This window comes from Zalophus californianus, chromosome 7, assembly GCF_009762305.2.
Source record: "Zalophus californianus isolate mZalCal1 chromosome 7, mZalCal1.pri.v2, whole genome shotgun sequence".
Classification (NCBI taxonomy): Eukaryota; Metazoa; Chordata; class Mammalia; order Carnivora; family Otariidae; genus Zalophus; species Zalophus californianus.
The window spans coordinates 79,251,529-79,274,375 of record NC_045601.1 but is presented as its reverse complement, the minus strand read 5'-3'; the positions used below and the strand labels follow the sequence as shown (position 1 = coordinate 79,274,375).

General features: G+C 36.2%; 1 long non-coding RNA gene and 1 other non-coding gene across 2 annotated transcripts in view; both read right to left on the bottom strand.

Moving 5' to 3' along the window:
* Positions 1-22,847, bottom strand: part of LOC113927274 — a 100,235-nt gene that overhangs the window by 64,695 nt on the left and 12,693 nt on the right. The gene's annotated exons all lie outside the window — the stretch shown is intronic.
* LOC113928132 lies at positions 15,192-15,295 on the bottom strand. Its single transcript, XR_003521813.1, has one exon. It is a non-coding gene; the product is annotated as a U6 spliceosomal RNA (small nuclear RNA).

Here is a 22,847-nt window from a genome sequence, read left to right as displayed (position 1 = left end):
AAAAGCAAGTGTTTTTTTGTTGCACTCAATCAATCAGTAAACTTTTATTGAACCACTACAGATGTTAAACAGGCATTAGAGACACAGACACTTAGGACAAAATCACTTTCTTGAAAAGGCTGATTCAGGAAATGTAGTGGTGGAATTCTGGAAAAGATGACAGAGCAGGGGGATCCTAAGTTCAACTTTTCCCATAAATACACCAAGATAACACCCACATCAGTGTAAATAAACCAGAAAATGACCTGAAGACTGACAGAACAGACTCCCCATAGCTAAACATAGAGAAGAGGCCATATTAAAAATGGTAGGAAGGGCAGAGACAAAATGACATGTGAGACTGTCCGTGGGAAGGAGGGACACTATAAGCATGGCAAAGGGAGAGGAGCAGATTCCACACCAGGTACTCCAGGCACAGGAGATCCACACTGGGAAGACAAACCCCCATAATATTTGGCTTTGAACACCAGAGGAGCTTAACTTGTGAGTTTTTACAATCAGTGAGGCTCAACACTGGGAAATTTAAAAAATCAGCAGCTCAGCTCTGGGAGAACCAGAGGGTGATAAGAAATTGAGTCCCCACCCTTAAAGAGACAACAGAAGAGCAACCCTGATGAGATACAGCATAGAAGCAGCAATTTGAAAAATGCCTGAGGTATAAAGGAGATTTATTTACTAATCTCAGAGCATGTGCAGGAAGGTGCAGAGATCTTTAGGAGACTTCAAAAACAAAAGAACTGGTGGGTGTCACTTCCCTCCCCTGCCCTCCCCCCCAGATGCATGAACACCTGCAGGAACCAGCTTGAACACTCTCTATCTAACCTGTTAACAAAACTCCCTACCCACATGCTCTCCTATGGACCAGCCCTCTCCACCTCAGCTGGAGTCCATCCAAAGCACCACCATAAGGGTGGCAATGTGCAAACAGCCCCAACAAGGGTCAGCACCACTCTAATGTGATACCTGCCCCAGAGAAATGGGCAAATAACCACACACAACGGTCCCACTGTGACCCAGCAGTGGGAAAGGGGAAGACAGATGGTCTGACTGTAGGCCCCACCCACCAACAAAAGTGTCTCAGGAGACAACCCAGGGAGGGGCACCTGGGTGGCTCAGTCCATTAAGGGACTGCCTTTCACTCAGGTTATGATTTCAGGTCCTGGGATTGAGTCCTGCATCAGGCTCCCTGCTCAGCGAAGAGCCTGTTTCTCCCTCTCCCACTCCTCCTGCTTGTGCTCTCTCTCTGTCAAATAAGTAAATAAAATCTTTAAATTAAAAAAAAAAAGGAGACAACCCAGGGAGAGCATCATGCAGTTTAGTGCCACCACAATTCTAGCAAATGCCTGGTCTGATTCCACTCAAGCCCAAGGTGGCCCCAGACTGACCCATTAACAGCACAGGGACCAAAACCTGCCCTTAATAGGCAAAGAGAGTCATTGTAGATGACTGAACTGAAGGTAAATGTAGCTCAGCCACATGAGTAGGGCACATGCAACACATATAGGAGACACCTCTGAAGAGCCAGGATCTGGTGAATAGGAGACCTTGCACTGCAGGGCACTACAGGACCTCTTCCTCTAAGGCCACCACTATCAAGACCAGGAGACCTAGCTGACCTTCCTAAAACATAGAAACAGATGCAGAGAGTTAGACAAAATGAGGAGATGGAGGAATATATCTCAAATGAAAGAACATGACAAAATCACATCAAGAGACCTAAGTGAAATGGAGACAATTAATATGCCCAATAGGAAATTAAAAATAATAGTCATTAAGATACACACTGGAGTTAAGAAAAAAAATGGAGGAACTCAGGGAGATGCTCAAGAAAGATAGAAAAGATAAAAAAAAGAACCAATCATAGATGAAAGATGAAAGAACCCAAAACTGAAATTAAAAATATACTAGATGGAATAAATAGCAAACTAGAGGAAGAAGAAGAATGGATCAGTTACCAGGAAGACAGAAAATGGAAAACAATCAAGCTGAACAGGAGAAAGAGAAAACAATAAAAATAAACTTAGGAAACTCAGTGACACCATCAAGCATAACAACGCTTGCATGATAAGGATCTAAAAAGGAGAAGAGAGAGAAAAGGAGGCAGAAAGTTTATTTGAAGAAATAATAGCTGAAAACCTCCTTAATCTGGGGAAGAAAACAGAAATCCAATTTAGGAGGCACAGAGAGCTCCCAACAAAATCAACCAAAGGAGGTCTACACCAAGACACATAGTAATTTAAATGGCAAAGGGTAGTGATAAAGCAACAAGAAAAAAAGAAAAGAAAACAGTTTCATACAAGGAAAAATTCATGCTGATCTTTCAGCAGAAACTTTGCAGGCCAAAAGAGAGTGGCATAATATAGTCAAAGTGCTCAAAAATAAAAACCCTCCAACCAAGAATACACTCTCCAGCAATTGATAAAACATTAGCCAGACTCATCAAAAAGATGGGGGGGGGGGGGGGGCTCAAAAAAAAAAAAAAAAAAAAAATCAGAAATGAAAGAGGAGAAAGGTCAGACTACCTAAAAGAAATAGATAAATTCCTAGAAACATAGAACCTTCCAAAATTGAATCAGGAAGAAATAGAAAATTTGAACAGACCAAGTTGTAGCAATGAAATTGAATCAGTAATCAAAAAGATCCCAACAGACAAAAGTCCAAGACCAGATGGCTTCACAGATGAATTCTACTAAACATTTAAAGAAGAGTTAATAACTATTCCTGCCAAACTATTCCAAAAAGTAGAAGAAGGAGGAAATCTTCCAAATTCATTCTATGAGGCCAGCACTACTCTGATAAGAAAACCAGATAAAGACATTACAAAAAAGGAGAGCTATAGGCCAATATCTCTGATGAACATAGCTCCAAAATCCTCAACAAAATATTAGCTAACCAAATCCAACAATACATTTAAAAAATCATTCACCATGATCAAGTGGGATTTATTCCTGAGATGTAAGGCTGGTTAAATATTCACAATTCAGCCAACATGATACATCACATCAATAAGAGGAAGGATAAAAACCATATGATCATTTCAATAGGTGCAGAAAAAGCATTTGACAAAGTACAACATCCATTCATGGTAAAAACCCTCAACGAAGTAGGGTTAGATGGAACATACCTCAACATAATAAATGCCAAATGTGAGAAACCTACTGCTAATATCATCCTCAATGGGGAAAAACTGAGAGCTTTTCCCTCTACAGTTAGAACAAGACAAGGATGTTCACTCTCACCACTGTTATTTAACAAAGTGCTGGAACTCCTACCCACAGCAATCAGACAACAACAACAAAAATAAAAGGCATCTAAACTGGTAAGAAAGAAATAAAACTTCCACTATTTGCAAATGACATGATACTATTCATAGAAAACCCTAAAGACTCCATCAGAAATCTACTAGAACTGATAAATGAATTCAGTAAGGTTGCAGGATACAAAATCAACGTACAGAAATCTTTTGCATTTCTATACATTAATAATGAAGCAGCAGAAAGAGAAATCAAGAAAGTAATTCCACCTACAAACTGCACCAGAAATAATAAAATACATAGGAATAAATTTAGCTAAGGAGGTTAAAGACCTATACTCTGAAAACTATAATACACTGAGAGAAATTGAAAATAACACAAACAAATGGAAAGATATTCCATGCTCATGGGTTGAAAGAACAAATATTATTAAAACGTCCACACTACCCAGAACAATCTACAGATTTAATGCAATCCCTATTAAATACCAACAGCATTTTTCACAGAACTAGAACAAACAATCCTAAAACTTGTATGGAACAACAAATGAACCTGAATAGCCAAAACTTGAAAAAGAACAAAACTGGAGGTATCATAATCCCAGATTTCAAGATAGACTACAAAGCTATAGTAATCAAAACGGTATGGTACTGGCACAAAAATAGACATGTAGATCAATAGAACAGAATAGAGAGTCCAGAAATAAACCCAGGCTTTTATTGTGAATTAATCTATGACAAAAGAGACAAGAATATATAATAATAAAAGAATCTCTTCAACAAATGGTGTTGGGAAAACTGGACTGCTTACATGCAAAAGAATGAAACTGGACCACTTTCTTATGCTATACACAAAAATTAAAAAATGGATTAAAGACCTAAATATGAGACCTGAAACCATAATAATCCTACAAAGTATCACAGGCAGCAATTTCTCTGACATCAGCAGTAGCAACATTTTCCTAGTTATGTCCCCTAACACAAGGGAAACAAAAGTAAAAATAAACTATTGGAACTACATCAAAATAAAAAGCTTTTGCACAGCAAAGGAAACATAAAACTAAAAGACAACCTACAGAATGGGAGAAGATATTTGCAAATGATATATCCAATAAAGGGTTAGTAACCAAAATAAAGAAAGAACTTATACAACTCAACACCAAAAAAACCCAAACAATTAAAAATGGGGAGAAGACATGAATAGACATTCCTCCAAAGAAGACATCCAGATGGCTAACAGACACATGAAAAGATGCTCAACATCACTCATCATCAGGCAAGTGTGTATCAAAACCACAATGAGATATCACCTCACACCTGTCAGAATGGATAAAATTAAAATGACAAGAAACAAGTGTTGGTGAGGATGTGGGAAAAAAAGAACCCCTGTGCACTGTTGGTGGGAATGCAAACTAGAGAAGCCACTGTAGAAAACAGTATGGAGATTCCTTAAAAAATTAAAAATAGACCTACCATATGATCCAGTAATTCCATTACTAGGTATTTATCCAAAGAATATGTAAACACTAATTTGAAAAGATATAGGCACCCCTATGTTTATTGCAGCATTATTTACAATAGCCAAACTATGGAAGCAGCCCAAGTGTCCACTGACAGATGAACTGATAAAGAAGCCATGAGATAGATATATATAAATAAAATGAAATATTACTCAGCCATAAAAGAGAATGAAATCCTGCCATTTACAACAACCATGACAGAGCTGACTTCAACTAACAAGCTGAATGAGCTTGGAAATGGATTCTTTCCAAAGCCTCCAGGTAAGAGCCTAGGATGACTAACACTTTGATTTCCATCTTGTGAAACCCAGAGCAGAGAAACTAATTGAGCCAACCTGGATTTCAGATCTGCAGATAATAAATCTGTCAGATTTATTAATATTTATTAATAAAACTGTGAGATAATAAATCCATGTTGTTTTCAGAAAACTATTACAAGGTTAAAGAGGTAAGTAAAGACCAAACTATATAGGCTCTCATATGCCTGCTAGGCTATTAGAGAAGTTTTCTTCAAAACATAAAAATTAGTGGATTTTGCATGAAAAGTAAATTTTTTCAGCAATGCTCTGGTCTTGTGTCTAGAATAGACACTAGAAAGTGAAATCCTCCACTTACAACTTAAGTTCCTTGAAGGTGGGGATTATTGTCTATACCATGCTACATATCTGCTCCCTAGAACTGGAAAATATTTATTGTACTCAAAAAATATTTGTGGTTGAATGAATCATACTATCCAGCAGTAGAAAGGGTCAGTAAATTCTTGGTCAAATTTTGCCTATTGCAGTTATGGGCCTACTTGGGGAAAAGTGGTCAAAGTCTTCTTTATCTTTACTTTTTTCACCCACATTTCTTTTCATGTTCACTAAAGGAATATTTAGTCAAGAAAATCAAAATAGGTTTAGAAAATGGCCCTAAGGTGACAGTGAGTGCTGAAATTGAATCTGCCATCCTGTAAAGGCTAAGAAGGACAAAAGATACGTGGCAAGGATATGACGTGGCAGGAGGCCCATCTGGAATTAGGAGTAAATATACCGTGAAGCTCTCCTAGTGGGTGTTTCTTTTTATTCCCCTTCTGCATCATAGCTACATGTTCTAGATTTCTCACTCACTGAATGTAGTGGAAACAAAACTACATTTCCAAGTTAGTTTTTAGAGTGAACCATTCCAAACAGATACCATAAAATGCCTTGGGCAAACAAAAATAAAATAAAAACCGAGGGAAAACGACTATTTAGACTTACTGGTTTGGGCCTTGGCAGTAAAACAAATTCAGTTTTTGGAAAATTATGTTTATCTTGTGTATTTTTCATGGTTTTGATCCTGGCCATTATTTGGATTGTCATTTCCTCAAAGGAAAAGATAGAGTAAATCCTCACGCTTCTGTACAAACATAATTCAATACTTTGCATATAATGAATACTTAATAAATAGTAATGCCTCTCCTATTTACTTAAAAAGTAGAAAACTAAAAACTAATCCCTCAGAAACTGGAAAGTATACTTTCTCATAGTAATCTTATTTCTAGCTCTTCATTGTTCCATACTCAAAGACAGATAAGAATACAGTTCATTCTTTTGATCATTTGACAATTACTGAGTACCTACCATGTGATAAGCACAATGCCACAGGGACACAGTGATAATCAAATCAAATTTAGTGGGACCTTCAAAACACAAAGCCCACATTCTACTTGGGGAAATGGTCTTGAGCCAAGTAATCACACTAGTAAATATATATCAATAAATTGAGTAAATGTCCTTAATATAAAGAACATTTTCCTTAGACAAAAAAAAAATAAAAAAGACTGAAAATAATGCCAGGCAGACATTATTATGGAGTTCCTATGTAGTGTGACATTTTGGAGGAACTGCAAGCTATTTAGTAATGCTAGCACACAAGGCTGGACATGGTGAGAGCTGAAGATGGAGTTGGGGAGGTAGGCGAGCCAGAACATGTCCTGCTGAGTTATCTGCACTTTATTCTGTGGATGAGGAGAGCAGGCACACTGTCCTGAGCCTTCCCTTTAATAAAGTAATCATTCCAATTTGCCATATAAATTACAAACTATACACATAAATTTCTATATTTAAAAAATACTTACCTAAATAAATAATAGTATTAATAATAATAATTGTGTCTGATTCCCAGAAGAAATTATTGCACTTATATTTGTTCTAATTTATTTAAAATGGAATGTTTTTTGCTTGTAGGTACTATTTCAGTTATATACACAGACACACACACACACACACACACACACACACACACACAATCAATCAATCAATCTGGAAATTGCCCCCTTTGTTTCAGAACCCAAATTGTACAAATTGCATAAACATTTAAAGGGAAGTTTCTGTTCCTTCCCCTTTTATCCCCACTTTTAAACTAAACCAAAAGTAAAAAATTTATCATCATAAGAAATAAAAACTAAATACAGTTAAAGACACCAGCTAGAGAATACAAAATATTTTTCCATTCTGTAGAAAAACACAAAATGTCACATTTTAAGTGACAAAAGAAAACTGTTCTTTTACATCAGCATAACACTAGAAAATAGAAATAAAGATTTAAATTAGCCTTTGTTATAACAATGATAATCAGTCTTACTGTTTCCTCAAAATAAATAATTTTTTTTAAAGATTTTATTTATTTATTTGACAGAGAGAGACACAGCGAGAGAGGGAACACAAGCAGGGGCAGTGGGAGAGGGAGAAGCAGGCTTCCTGCCGAGCAGGGAGCCCGATGTGGGGCTCGATCCCAGGACCCTGGGATCATGACCTGAGCCGAAGGCAGACGCTTAACGACTGAGCCACCCAGGCGCCCCAAAATAAATAATTTTGATTAAAATATAAACACAACCCAGAGTTTGAATGAAGAAATTTTAGTCCCTGCATTCATAAAAACTCTAGTATATTAGTTGTTACTTAGCTTTTTTTTTTAAGTGGGGAAAAATTGCTGGCCATTTTGTTTCATTTGCTTTTACTCTAACCTGCTTTATTGTCCATGGAAGCAACACAAAAGTGCTCCCTAAATATTTTCTAACAAAAAAAGTGACTGCTCAAATAACATAACAGAAATATGTGGAACTTTTTGGAAGGGGGAGTGGTGGAGAGAGAACTTTTCATTGCTCTAAAATGGAATAGGTAGGGGTGCCTGGGTGGCTCAGTCAGTTAAGCGTCTGCGTTTGGCTCAGACCATGATCCTAGGGTCCTGGGATAGAGTCCCACATGGGGCTCCCTGCTCAGTGGGAAGCCTGCTTCTCCCTCTCCCTCAGCCCCTCCCCCCTGCTCATGCTCTCTCTCTCTCTCTGCCTTCTCTGTCTCTCAAATAAATAAATAAAATCTTTTTTAAAAAATGGAATAGGTAATCTGTATTGGACAGATCATGTTTCTTCTAATATTCTGAAGATATTATCTATAAGGAAACTGTTAAAGCATAGATTATTGTTTAAGCACAGATTCATAAAAATTTGGAGTTAAGAGGACCTAAAAGTTGATCTCATCTACATTCTTATTATTTTATGTGCTTCTCAATTTTTCCCAGACTCCTCGCACTTGGGTTGGAGACTTGTGACCAGTTATAGTCAGTGGACTATGAATGAAAGTGATGCATTACTTCTCAGCTGAGCTCTTAAGATGAGGGCACCCCCTCCATCTCTCTCTTCTCTTCCTGTAGCTACCTACTAAAACATGGTTCCTCACACAACCTGGGTCCCTGAGTGACTTGCAGAGTGACTTCTCTGGCCATCTTGCACATTGGAAAATAAACATGAGTAAGAAAAAAATTGTTCTGTTGAACCACTGAGATTCTGGGGTTTGTTTGCTGTGGTAATTAACATTATTTAATCCAAAAGATATAGCATGAAATGTGCTGTAGTGTAACAAAGCTTAAAATATTTGACATTAACCTATGGTCACAAGGCAAGGGAACTGATATCAGCAGGAAAGATGGAGATACGATTATGTGATTCGGTATAGGCTCTATATTTGTTAATGCTAATAAAGTAGAAGAAAGACCATGTATTACTTAACCTGTAATTCATAGAGGAGGTCATCGAGAGGACATGATCTCCAGTTGACCTGTGAGTTATACCTGAGCACCGCCTTCCCTGTCCTTGAAATATACATTCTGCTCACTGTTGCCACAGTGGGAGCTATTCCAAAGACATAGCCTCAAGAGAAAGGTGTTGTTGAAGCCATCTTCATGATGTATGTGACTGAACCCAATTTAGGCCTGTATAAACTTTGAAGATTCTGCCAAGGTGAGGAAATCTGGTCATTTTGTAGCCACTTGAGACAAGCCATGTACACAAGTTTCCTTGCTTATTAAAACTGCCACCTACCAATCTGGAGTGGTCCGCCTCTCTCTTTGGTCTCTTCTTGCCCTCTGCATACCAGGGGCCAATTTACAAACCAACAGTAGTCCCAGGGGAAGGATGTATATTAACTGATATTGGCTATGTTTCATAATAAATTATGAGAAAGTGATTAGCACAGGAAGAATTAGCCAGTTTACAAACAGAAATTTGGGCCTTGCATGATTGGAAAAACAGAGTTTTCAGATTCTGACAATAAGCGAATAGAATGAAATTGACTTTGAGAGACCAAAACCAGTATACATTTTCTATTGAATAAAAACAAATAGGGAAAAGATCAGATTATAGGTATAGCTGACATATATGTTCCAGAGAATTTCAAGTTAGCTTCCAATATTTGGGGGAGTTGCATGGAATAAGAAAACAAAAAAAGTAAAGAAGACTTCAAAATCATAACTCATGGAACTGACTGGAAGCAAATAAATCAGAAGTCTACTGAATTTTCAAAGGAATGCTTATAAGCTTGGACCATAGAATCCCAAATAAACAAACAAGAAAATACCATGGGCTTTCAAAGTTATGGGGGAAAAAACTGGTTGAGAAAGCTTTTTATTGAGCATAGTTTCCAATTCCTCTTTCAGATGAACCAAATATAAGAGAAAAGGAGAAACATCCCAGAAGGCAGAGCCAAAGAATAGGTAGAACAATAGATATAGGAAGTCTTCCAGAGCAGAACAAGAAACTTAATCAAGGAACCCCTGCCACCTCAGGATAAAAGTTCTTAGGATGTCTGTTCAATGGGATTCCAGAATTGCTTACAGACAAGTGACTACTACGTGCCACCCAGTTTTCCTTTTTCCCTGTGGGATTTGTTACAGATATCCTGTTCTTCTTCCATTGTTTATATACAAAATGAGAAATTAATTCATATTTAATTGACCCAGGAGGATTATTTTTGTCATCAACTATATGTAATATTAAAATAAATATATATATTTTGTAAAATATTAGCAGGTATTAGCAGGTAAACCTTTCTGAGGTTTCAACAAAGGCATTCTATTTAAAAGTCAAAATTTGGGAAGCCCTGCATGGCTCAGTTGGTTGAGTGTCCAATTCTTGATCTCAGCTCAGGTCTTGATCTCAGGGTCATGAGTTCAAGCCCAGTGTTGGGCCCCACAATGGGTGTGCAGCCTACTTTATTGTTTTTTTAAAGATTTTATTTATTTATTCATGAGAGACAGAGAGAGACAGAGAGAGACAGAGAGAGAGAGGCTGAGGGAGAAGCAGGCTCCCAAGGAGCAGGGAGCCTGATGCAGGACTCGATCCCAGGACCCTGGGATCATGACCTGAGCCGAAGGCAGACGCTTAACCATCTGAGCCACCCAGGCGCCCTGCAGCCTACTTTAAAAAAAAAAAGTCAAAATTTCTCCTTCAGAACATGCCAAAGACACTGACATCTTCAGAATATAAGTCAGCATGTATGCCCCAGAAATCTTTCTTGGTTTTACTGAATTTAAAGGCCATCCACCTGAAATCAGGATGTTAGAATTGAAATCTAAGGCAGGATAGCATAGTGAGCTGATGATATTCACTGAACATAGTTTTTGGACTCTAACGGTGTTAGTTCAAATTCTGTCTCTGACAGTAACTGGTACAATCAAAGTTCTTCATGTCCCATTTTCCTCCATTTCTTAATAAGGAGCTATGGGATTGTAAGGATTAAATATGATAATATATGACACATGGTCAGTGCTCAATTGTTGGCTTGGTATAAACAAAGGTATACACAATAAACTCTCCTATTGAAAAAGAAAGACAGTGGGAGGTTTATAGGCATCACTGGTCCTCAGCAATTCTGAAATCCCACAAGGCACATGTTGCTAGTTCTTTCATTAAGACTAAAAGCCAGGTCATGGTTCTTTGCTCTACACTCCGGGCCCTTAGTTCTGCCCTTCCAGTCCTTCTTTCTTTGTCAGGCAATGTAACCTTTATTTATAGCTGAGTAATTTTATCAGTTTGCTTCCTGTATGTAAAATGGGGATCCAACTTCCTCTTTTTATTCTGCACTGTTTCTGTCCCTGTCCAATCAAGCTAGCAGTGTTTTTGTCTGTATAATTCTCTTAAATTTTCTTTGGTCCCTTACAAATCATATCGGGGTTCACTTTGTTAGATAAAAGCCACACTCAGAGGCATCTTCAAGATATTTTCTACCTTTGGGCTAAGCTGAGGCTATGAGAACAAAGCCCCATTGTTTAACTGAATAGTTCTCTGAGTTACAACTTTATATCTTTCTGAGGTTTCAACAAAGGATTTAATTATCACATTTGTGATTTGTTTTTAAATCATAATTTCCTGGCTTAAAAAAATAAGTATTTATTATCTCTCATAGTTTCTGAGAATCAAATATTCATGGGCAACTCACCTAGGTGATTTGGGTTAAGTGTCTCTTATGAGGTTGTAGTCAAATGGGGGCCAGAGATAGTTACCTAAAGGCATGACTAGGGTTGGAAAATCTACTTTTGAGGTGGATCACTCACTTGGCTGGCAAATTGTTTGTCGTTGGCAGGGAGCCTCAGTTCATTCTCATGTGTCCCTTTCCACAAGACTACTTGAGTGTCCTTATGATATGACAGATGACTTTACCCAGGTAAATGATCCAAAAGAGGACAAAGTAGAAACTGAAATATTCTTTATGACCTAGTTTTGAGAATCATACAAAACTGCTTCTACAGAATTCTATTTTTCACATTGACTATCCGTGACTCAAAGTGGGTGAGTACCACATAAAGACACAAACACTAAGAGAAATGGTACATAGGGGGCCATCTTGGAAGCTAGCTCCCATACTGCCTCCTAGTGATAGAAAATAGATATTAAACAATAAATATCATAAGTAAAGTATACGGTATGATCAAAGATGTTAAGTGCTATAAATGAGAAGAAAGAAAAGGTAGACCAGGGTTAGGGATTGGGGAGAGCAGTTTGCAGTAATAAGTTAGTCAGTGTAGGCCTCATTGAATAGATGATAGTTTTGTAAAGACTTGAAGAAAGTAATTTTATAATACCAATATTCTAATGATATACTGACATATTTTATTTATTTCAAAGACTATAATATTTTTCAATCAGAATCACTTTAATGTATTAAGAAAACATATTTCTTGTTATGTCTAAGGCTACATACAAAGCTTATAAAAGCTTCTTTCCAAGGATTTGGTGTTCACAGGCCTTGTATAAGAGGATTACAAATTAGTAGTAAAAGGATTTACAGTAATTCTTAGTGATCTGTTATTTATTTGTGAATTCTTAACCGTTTTTAAAAGTCATTGAGCTATTCTTCTTACTTAAAAATCAGCCTCTAATATTTGATGCATACAAAAGAATGTATGTAACTAATGAAGTATAATAATAAAATGAACACACATGAACCCCCATCCAAATTAAAAGCTAGAATATTGTCTCTTCATTGGAAGTTTCTTATTCTTTCCCAATCCTATTCTCCATTTTACCATCCCCAAGGTAATTGTTATCATTAATTCGAGTTGATTATTTTATTTTTTTAAAACACTTTTACCATGTATGTGAATAGTGCTAAAACATTATATATTCAATTTGTTTATTTTTGAGCTTATAAAAATTATGTGTTGCATATAGCTCTCTGAATTTTTTTAAGTAGCATTTTCTGTCTAAGCTTTACTTGTATTAGTGTATATACTGTCTTTCATTCAAATTTAACTTATGTACCATATTCCAATGTATGGATAGAGCACAATTTATTTATACTTTCTCTGGTCAATAAATACATAGTTCCAGTCATCCTTGCAATTAAAAATAATGATCCGGGAAAAATTCTTAGACAGCCTTTTCTAAGGTAGAAGTGATCACTTCTCAGCCTCTTGGCTAAGATCATGTGACTAAGGTAGAAGTGAAGTAAGCCAAAACACCATTTACAGTAATAACAATAACAATAATAAAAATAGAAACCTAGGAATAAATTTAACAAAAATTTTATACCTTTCTGGTTTTTTTTTGTAAAGATTTTATTTATCTGTTTGACAGAGAGAGACACAGCGAGAGAGGGAACACAAGCAGGGGGAGTGGGACAGGGAGAGGCAGGCTTCCTGTGGAGCAGGGAGCCCGATGCAGGGCTCGATCCCAGGACCCTGGAATCATGACCTGAGCCAAAGGCAGATGCTTAACGATTGACCCACCCAGGTGTCCCCAGAATTTTATACCTTTCTGTAGACAAATCTAAACCTTTATTGAGACAAATAGGAGTCAAATAGAGGTGTATACCATATTCATCGATTGACACAAAATTTCAATTCTCCTTAAATTAATCTATAGATTAATTGCAATTTCAATAAAATCTTACATAGTTTCAAAGAAATTTCACCAACTGATTATAAAATTAATTTGAATTTACAAAAACCTAAGAAAAACCAAAATACTCTTAACAAAGAAGACAAATAGGTTTTGGGAGCTTGTCCTATCCAGATATAGTAAAGTCAAAAACACCTGATTTTTATTATGTGTAATGATTACTTTTTTCCTTAGGCAGATATATCCTGGGAAAAACAATCAATATCAAATGCATGTAGACATCTTAGCCTTACTGTGTATCAAAATTGCAACAAAAAACTATTAAAATACACTGTTAGCATGTAAATAAATTTTCTCTTAATGGGACTCAATAACTACAAAGTAAAATTATTAAATTAATTATATGTATAGGTTTTCATGATTTTTATCAGGGATATTTGTTTAACTTACAATAATAATTGATTGATGGTTTTCTGATAATGTCCCCATAGACTCTTCAGAATCTTTTATCTGGGGTGACAGTGCGTTTCAAACTGTGTGGCCTGAGAGATCTAAATGCCTTTGATCATATTCCAAAAGAATGTGGGAATAAGAACAAAGTCTAAACTTTCTATAATATGATGCCAGGCCCAACAGGAGCTCTATCACTTCACCTGACTAAATGCTTTGATCTTTTCCCACTATAATAGATCAGAGTTTGTACTGAAAGATTTCAATTTCTCCTCTGGCCAGGCAAAATTTCAGTATGGTTGCTGAATAAAATCAATGATACACACCAGTTTGTAATAAAATTTTCAATCAGAATACAGCTTTTGAATATGTATAAATAGACATGAATATGACACATGTTCCATTGGCTTATCAGAAGAACACAAAAACCAATGCTCCACCTTCATGCATTGCCCACTTTTAATTTTAAAATTTCTGGTAGTAATATTTGCTTTTTTTCCTCAAAAATGTTGCATTTTTGGTTTGATTTAATGACTTTCTCTAAGAACCCTTAATTGACCCCATAAGGAACTCACCACCATCTCTTTGCATGAGGCTAGTATCCAGTATACACATATAGCATAGCTTTTGTAGTCTCTTATTCCACCAAACTGTTCACATGACTGTTTTTCCATACAGATTGGAATCTTTTAAGAACACAGATGGCATTCTATTCATCTGTGTACCATACCTACGGGAAAGTAAACAGTATTCCTCTCAAAGAATCTTTGAGCTGTTATCTCCACTGCCACATCAACCATAATATGTTTACTTTCATAATCAATTCTTTCACAGCTTCCTTTAGTTTTACTTAAAGAACTTTTGAGTGTTGTTTTTCAGAAAATCATTATGTGACCTTTTCACACCAATTTATGATGTCATTGATCCATGCTACATTTACTTAATGTTTCCCATGTGTTAAGCACAGTGCTAGGTACTAGGTATATAAATATGAAGAAGACACAGCCTGCCCTTAAAGAATTCAAAGACCAGTCAGAATACAAAAACTAATAATTACAATGCAATGTAAGTGCTATAACATAGACAGGAACAGAGTGATCTAAAAACATACATTTAGTGACTGGTTCTGGCTACTTGAGAAAAGATTCAAAGAGGTTAACCATTTTGGCTGATTTTGTCAGATAAACAAGAAGGAAGCAAGTTTTAGGAAGAATGTGTGCAAAGATATGCAGTCAAGAAAGGATCAGGCAGATCTAGTGAATACGGAGCTGCTCTGTGTTTAGAGCACAGAGTATCTGATTTGGAGAGGAGAAAGGCTGGGAAGTTAGCCAGAAGACGAGAACAGATCTCAGGCAATGTTATCCTTACACAGGGGCCATGATAATCTTCTCTGTATTGTTCCAATTTTAGTATATGTGCTGCTGAAATGAGCACTTAGAGGCAATGTTAAGAAATGTATATTTTATCTGTGGCAACTTAAACATAGAAGAAATTGTTAAACAAGGCAGAGACTTAATCAGATTTAGCTTTAGGAATGTCATGCTGGTGGCAGGATGAGGACAGGTTTGGAGGTGAGGAAAGTTTGTGGTATAAGGACCAATTAGGAGGCTTTTAAATCTTCTAGGAAAAAGATGAGGTGAACTTTCAAATGGTGGAGGGATTGTGCAGTGCAAAGATTAATGTGTTTGATATTAATGAAATAAACTCAACTGAGCAAAGTAGAAAGAAGAATCAATAGGATGGGAGAGGTAAGGGTGATTCCTCGTTTCTTCTATGAGACACTGACATGAGAAGAATCTCTCTGGGTTTAAATAATGTTTGGGGTGCCTGGAAAACAGACAAGCAGACATGTCTAGTAGATAAATGTATCTGGAATTCAAGAGTAAAGTTGAGACTCACTGATTAGAAGTTGTCCACTCGTAACTGGTAATGAAAACCATGAAAGTAGATCAGGTCATCCAAAGTTTATATGGAAAGTAAAAATGAAAGAGAAAAGAGTAGAACTTGAATCATACACCAACATATAAATAGTGGTCAGAAGATGGGGGGGGAAGCCTGTGAAGAATCCCAGATAGACTAATCAAAATGATAACAGAAACCATGAGAGAATAGGCAATTACTGTCAAAAACTGCAAATCCCTCAGGTGAGACAAAACCTTGGTTAAATTTGTCAAATAAGAAGAAACTGCCATGGAGGTTGGAAAAGCCATTCAGGGCAGGGCAGGAGTCAGAGAATAGATTACCAAGGTTTGAGGGGCAGGCATAGAAGATGTAAACTATTTTTTAATAAGAATGATGCTGAAAGGAAGGAGACATATAAGTGCAATAGTTTGAGCAAAAGGTTAATGGAAGGCTTCTTTTTTTGCAACAGTGAAAAGAAAGAGCTAAAAGAACCGGCAAATTGTTGGTAGAGAAAATAGAAAAGATAATGGGATAAAATTTCTGTATAAATGATGGAAACTGAGATACTGGTATACTAGTTTCCTACTGCTGCTGTAGTTTGGTAGCTTACAGTTCTGGAGGTCAGAAGTCCAAAATGGGTTTTACAGAGCTAAAAAATCAGGATGTCAGTAGGTCTGTGCTCCTTTCTGGAGGCTACAGAGGACAATCCATTTACTTGCCTTTTCAAGCTTCTAGAGGCTACCTGCATTCCTTGGTTTGTGGCCTCATCCTCCATCTTTAAAGCCATGGCATCTTCAAATTTCTCTCTCAATCTCCCTCTCTCTCTCTCTTTCATATCTCAGCTTCCACTGTCATATATCTCATATCTCCTCTCAGTCTGACCTTGATTTTCCTTTTACAAGGATCTTGTGAGGAAATTGGGCCAACTCAGATAATCCAGGATAATCTCCTTATCTCAAGACCCTATACTTAATCACGTCTGCAAAGTCTCTTTTGCCATGTAAAGGAAAATACTTTACAAAGGCCAGAGATTAAGATATTGACATTTTGAGGGGACCATTATTCTGTTTACCACACTGAGTAAGGGTGGAATAATTAAACTAGGAAAGGACAATCAACTCTTCTTCTTTTAACAGGAGAGAAGGAGACCAGAGTGTATGATGCCATATGCAAGTAGAGAAGCAGAGGTGGGAACTGGTCCTGTCTGGTGGCCATATTTTCTTCTTGGCAGCATTGGGAAGGTGAAGTATGCCATTGACAAGAGGAAGAAGTTTTCTGAAGACCCAGTAAAGTTGGTTGCAGAGAACATAACAAGAAAAGGTGAAGAGACCATGAAGAAGCATGTGGGAGCTCCAATGAAGCTAGAAAGCATAAGGCCTATGTGAAGCTTATTGACTTAGCATGGAGATTTGTCCAGCAACACTTTGAAGTCTGGGAACAGAATCAAAGAAAATGAATAGTTGGATTCATCAAGTGATGGATGTCTGAAGGGTGGATACAGCTGGGAAAATAAGGAGGAACGTAAGCAAGGATCCTGTTGAATATACATTATCATTGAAGCCACTGATCCTAGCATTAGGCTTGGTCAGGTTCACGCTTCCCTGATTTTGAAATTTTGTAAAAATTTATTTAATGTACAAGATGTGTGTGTGTGTGTGTGTGTGTGTGTGTGTGCATGAGCTACTGAGAGGGAGACACACAGAGAGAGAGAGAGTTTCCTGAGCCTTGGAAATGTAAAATTCTTGGCTATGGCACTGACAGATCAATATCCTTATGTGACAAAATCATGTCAGTAACCAAGGTAACTTGGTGGAAGTTGAAACATAAAAGTAGATTAGGATGATTAAGAAATCCATCCTCATTCTTCCAGCACATAATATTAATTTAAATTTTTCTGAAATCTGTTTTTGACAGGCTGATTAATTTTACTGTAAGTTTATTTAACGAAGTTTAAAGTGAATCAGCAAATAAAGGAAGTTTTCCCACTGGTAGAGATAAAAAATATCATTTACTACATAATTATTTGGTAATTACTTTGTCATCAGATATTTTTTATGAGAAATTTAACTCTATCTCCCATGTAATCTGTTCCATTTAGTTTAACTCTGGGTCTCATTATTCTCGTTTTATCAGTTACAATTCATTAAAATATTATGCCAATTTCATTAGCAGGTCAAAAATTATCAGTCAACATTCTAGAAAGCCACAATCATTTCATTATTGAACATTTTACTTCTCAATTTCCCTAACTAGGAGTATACTGGCAAGCTTTTCATCAAATATGAAATGTTCTCATAATAATTTGTTTTTTTCCGTAAAGTATTACATTATGTTTTGTTTATTTAGATACCCTACTACTTTCCTATTGTTCTTTTCTTGGCCTCATTCACACAGACAACCAAGTGGATCTAATGAATTTTGAATATTTTAAACCACTTAGAAAATCAGGTACATGTTAAAGTCACATAAAGAACTTTGCAAAAATACATAGGGATGAGATTAATAAATGTTTTGGAAGAAAAGGAATGTCATATTCAGTGCCCTGGATTAAGATGACTTTTATAGCAGTTGGCAGTAGGGATAGATCAGAGGCAGGGGCTCCAGAAAGGAGCACATTCCTGCTCATAATCCTGAGCTAAGATTATGGCCATAAACATGGCAAGATTATTAGAAATGGAAGAGAAATATGTAAAATAGGCTTCTTTTAGAAGCTACCCTAGCCATCTCACAGAGTTGTTCTGGAAACAATGTGAAATTTCAGAGGGAAAATTTAGAAAAGTCAGAATTCTTTATATGTCTAAATCTTCACATTATTCATTATGTAAGAGCCCATTCCTCTCTGAGGGCTCTGTGTTTCCCTTGAAAGATTTTGTGAGAGGAGTTCATGCCTGCCACCACAAACTTCTGCAGTCAGTACTCACAGTCTGCTTTTGCAATGGGCTATGAAAGTAGATTTTTATTAGTTACTTCCTTAAAAAGTATTATCTACATATCATCTTTTAAAAATGAAAGCTGTTTGAGAAAGATATTTATATTGTTTAAATATTTACATATACAACATCCAATATTATGCTCTGAGGCCATTGTCTCTTTTGGAATAAAATTACATGCCAGTACTCATAAATTTTGATAAATGAGAAAAGTGGTGTTTCTCATTTTTTCTGCCATTGTATCCAAGTGAATTAATAATAAATTAAAGTTAATAAAATTTAAAAATGCAGTGAAATAATAAAATTATTCAATATTTAAATGTGACATAGATTTTTACTATTAAAAAATAAAGAAATGAAAATATACCAAAATTAGTTGTATCTATTGTTCATTTTAGTTTTTCATCAAGTTTTCATGCCATGGAATTCTTCATCTTATCCCTTGTTAGTGCTTACATCTGAGAGTAATCTACTGACTATGACTTTAGGAGTTTGAAACTGAATGAGGGATAGTTAAAAAACAAGGTATTAAATTTTTTGAACCATTAGTCAACAAATAATTAGTCATATTGGCAAACAACTGCATTTGCAAGGTATAACTGCTGAAATAAGCATGTTTCAGAAAACGTCAGCTGTAGGGCAATCATTGTTACTACAGTAAACAAGAAAAACAAACCTTATCACAATGAAATGCTTATTGAATGAAACTTATTCAGCAAGAAGGTGCCACTGCAACTTTAATGTACAAAATAAAGTATTTCCTCACCCATGCATACTATTATTTTCAAATTTTGATAAATTATCATAATGAAATAGTATGGCTCATTTTAAGTTAATTTATATTAAAAAAGATAAACTAGATAAATTCAGAAAGTAATTTTCATAACTCAAATTTCTTATTTTAGTAAGGGATCACTATTGCTTTCCTTTGATTAGCTTCTCTATTAGTGCATTTAAAATATAACAAACAAAAAATAAATAAATACAATAAACAAAATTTTGACTAATATTTTCAGAAGCCTCTATTCTAAAATGAGTTTATTTGTATTCTATTTATTGTGCATGTCCATTTTAAAATGTGGAACTGAAGAATGTTTCACTAAGACATTTTTTGCTGATTTTTCCCAGTCTATTTTCATTAAGATTGTGTTATATTGCCAAGATGCCTTACTTCAACATATTTCAAAATGGATACCACAAACAATAGTCCTGTTGGATTACTACATCTGCTTATACTTTTGAGATTATCTCATCACTCTGAAGTTGAGGTAAACCTGTGTAATATAAACCTCACACTTAAAAATTGGTGATTCAATAATAAATGTCCTAATTCTCCTGATTTTCATTTTGCTGAGTTTACTACCGAATTCACAAATAGCATTACATTAAATATTTAACACAACTACTTCTATAAAATATTTCAGCCTAAAGTAAAGAAATTAATTTACAATTCCAACTTCATCTTAGACTTGATATTTGAGAATCTGAATTATTTTAAAAACTTTTTCTTAAATCCGTTTGGTTTCATTGTAGATAACAAGGGAACAGAAGTTAAATTCCTTATATTTCTACTTTCCTCATTCTCTCTCTTTAGGTACAAATCTCTCTTTCTCTCTTGAGAAAGTCCTAGAAATGATACAGAGATGAGATAATAATAGAGTTTTCTTTCTATTCCCATAGGTTGTTATATTCTGACCCCAGAGAAACAGGAGAGCTTTCAGAGTAATTCTGAGTTTTTCCAAACTTCTTTTAAACTCTGAAGAGAATTACCAATAATAAACTCAACAACTACAGCAGCCAAATTAATTTACCTAATCTTCAATTATCAACTTGACAAATGGTATTTTCAATAAATATAATTGTAAAATTATGGTACCTTTTTTTTTCACTTACAAGTCAATGCATTCAGTGAGCATTTGCATTTTTCTTTCCAAGATGTTTAGTTACTCCAAAGGGGAAAAAAAGGACTAATTAGTGTATGAATTCCCTTTGAACTTTTTATTGCCTTTCCCATTACTCTTCTTAGTTATAGCTCCAAGTATGAAATTATCTACTCATCAATATATTAGGCAAAATTCAACCTAACTGGTACATTGAGAATGATTTACAATCTGTTGGATTAAATAACTGAAACTTGTTGAGTACAAATAATAGTTTATCCTCTTGCTACAAAGAGGAACAAAACACACTCTCCATTATAAACATAATGGAAAGAAGGTGGTTTTAGAGCTAGCTAGACTTTGGGCAGTGACTTTGGGCAGTTTACCTGATTTTTTTGAACAACAGTTTTTTCATTTTTAAAATGGGGATAAAATGCCTACTCATAGGACTAGATAAGAATACACCTAGTGTTTGACACATAATCATCAATAAATGAGACCAGAGGAGGAGGGAGAGATAATTATTATGCTGTAGCCATTACTATCTGAAGCCAGGCATTCCCATTCCCTCCCCTCAACTTCTTCATTCACTCCTCTATCACTAAAATTACCTACTTTCCTCAAGCTTGGCCCTTCCCTACGTAACTGTAGATTTCTCAAAACTAGTGGAATCTCTCTGGATTTGTAGACTCTTGACTTAGCCTGATGGGTGGTCCAGAATTTGGTAGATTCTAAGTCTATTTTTATTTAGAGATGTAGGTTACATTAATAGAGTCAAGCTGGCTTCACCTCCTTCCTTTCCACATCTGATTTAGGCCAGGTATTTGTGGTGCAATGGCTAAAAAAGACTGGCCATGTGAACCAAGTCTAGTTCCCTAGAAAAGGTCAAGAGTCTATGTGCATTGTAATGTTTTATTTTCTCTGGCTTCTCCCTAGACTCAGAGAAGTAGAAAGTCTTTGTTTTCAGCAAGGATTAAATTCCCTCTACAAAAGTATTTTGGTTGCTGCACTTTAGATGGATGTTAATCACTTTTACATGTTTTGACTACAGATATTTCCCTCAATAGACTCAGGCAAATACAAACTCAGCTTTACAAGGCCCATTCTTTTCCATGCTTGTGGACACCATGCAGGCCTTCTCAAAATTACTAAGAAAAAAACATTCTTCTCAAAAATACTATGGCCTAAGTCAGATCCATCAGGAAACAGTGAATGAGACACAGAGGTGTGTGAAAGAAAGTTATAGAGCAGGGCTCTTGAGACTAATACCTTTGAGAAGAAATTCAGGAAGCCACAGAGAGTAGAGGGAGAGGCTAAATCACAATGAACTTCCAGTAAAGGACTCAGCTGAATTCACAGGGAGATTTGGAGGTAGACTAGCCTTTTGGAGTCAGAATTAAGGTAGAGGCCTGGCCTTCTATCCTGCATTACTGGTTGCTTCCTTGGGAGAGGCTGCTCCCTGTTGCTGAGGGCAATTGATGTGAGGCACTCAGCTGTGAACAGTTTGTAGCAAACACACATGGCAATTTGGAGAATGAGTCTTTCATCCTAAGAGGAGGTATGGGTGGTGCACTGCAAAATTCACTACCTACTATCTAAATATTTTATAGGAATTGAGAAAAAAAGCATATGTATTAAGGTGAAACAGTCTTTGTCATAGTGACATTTCAGTAACTTCACCAGGTGAAAATATAACAATCCTTTAGAAGGCATTTGTTCCTTTATCCACACCACAAACTAGGGTTTCAGGGGCCAACTTGCAAATATAACAATCAATGATCATGGGACTCCTGGTGGCTCAGTCGACTGTCTGCCTTCGGCTCAGGTCATGATCTCAGGGTCCTGGGATCGAGTCCTGTATAGGGCTCCTTGCTCAGTGGGGAGCCTGCTTCTCCCTCTCCCACTCCCCCTGCTTGTGCTCTCTCTTTCTTTCTCTTTCTCTCTGACAAATAAATAAAATCTTTAAAAAAAAAAACTGATGATCACAAGCCTTGCTATTCTATAGCATTAAGGATAGCAGAGAGAATACTGACTGTCTAACAGCAGTAAGAAAGCTGAGAATGGCGGATCTTAGTGAGTTGAAGACGGGGAATAAATCAGGCCAGAGTGCCTAAAAAACTGCAGGCACTCTAGATTTCAGAAACCAATAAACCTAAATAAAGGTCATAGTATAAACTGGGCCATATCTTGGTACTTACGTTGCTATCTGCAATCCTTATTCACCAACAGCTGTTTCTACACCAGTGTTTCCCACTGGACTCTTCCTGCACATCA